This window comes from Myotis brandtii, unplaced genomic scaffold (assembly GCF_000412655.1).
Source record: "Myotis brandtii unplaced genomic scaffold, ASM41265v1 scaffold952, whole genome shotgun sequence".
Lineage (NCBI taxonomy): Eukaryota > Metazoa > Chordata > Mammalia > Chiroptera > Vespertilionidae > Myotis > Myotis brandtii.
In genome coordinates this window covers 1412150-1412934 of record NW_005371930.1, presented here as the reverse complement: position 1 = coordinate 1412934, position 785 = coordinate 1412150, and the positions used below count along the sequence as shown (strand labels likewise).

The following is a 785-nucleotide window of genomic DNA, read 5'->3' as shown; positions in this document are numbered from 1 at the left end:
CGGCGTTAGGAAGGCTGAGAACCACTGCCCTAAGCCCTTGTTCCTATAAGGACCATACATTAAGCCACCAATCAGCGCGCACCGAGTACACTCAGCCCCCATTCCTTCCCATCCTCCCCTCAAAAGGCGTGCCCACCTCTGCACGGGTTGCTGTTCTCCCCTTTCGAGACAGCCCGGCAGGTCTCTTTCCCTTAATAAAGCCTGTAATCCTGGTTTTCCTTGTTTTCGGCTCCCGACTGGTCTCTCAGTAGGGTTATTGTGAGGATTAAGGATATAAAGATTAAGAATATGAGATTTTCTGGCACAGTGATTTTGAAAAGTATCAAATACATGGCTTGTATGTAAAGAATTAAGTGAATTAGCGTTTGAAAAATTGTATTTTATTGAGAGTTTATCATGAATATCCACTGAATTGTTTGTATTTACGAGATTTGGTTATAAGTCAAGTCACATAGCAAAGCAGGGCTGTAAATTTAACAGGGAGACTTCATAAGTCAGGGGAACAAATGAACGAAGTCTCTCCAAGACATGTCTGGGTTGCACCGCCTTCCAGGACTTCTGCTGTGTGTGGTGTCTGCCCCTTTTTGTCCACAGTTCATTGTTTGAGCACCAGAATTGTTTCTCTTAGAGTCGCTTTTTAAGTTGCTTTTTAGTTTAGGGAGTTTTATGGGAATGCCTTTCTCTTTAAGAGGATGGGCATTTGCCTCTGTTGCCCTGTCTTTGATCTCCCCTGTGTTGGGGCTGGAGTGAAAGGAAGTGCTGTTCTGGCTCCTGCAGGGTCGGGG

General features: G+C 45.1%; 1 protein-coding gene and 1 long non-coding RNA gene across 3 annotated transcripts in view; one reads left to right on the top strand and one right to left on the bottom strand.

The window, feature by feature from the left end:
- NUP50 (nucleoporin 50kDa) overlaps nucleotides 1–785 on the top strand; it is a 12336-nt gene that overhangs the window by 6753 nt on the left and 4798 nt on the right. The gene's annotated exons all lie outside the window — the stretch shown is intronic.
- LOC106724739 overlaps nucleotides 78–785 on the bottom strand; it is a 12079-nt gene continuing 11371 nt past the window's right edge. The window contains exon 3 of the long non-coding RNA XR_001360577.1: nucleotides 78–90. This is a non-coding gene — a long non-coding RNA (uncharacterized LOC106724739). The remainder of the gene's footprint in view (nucleotides 91–785) is intronic.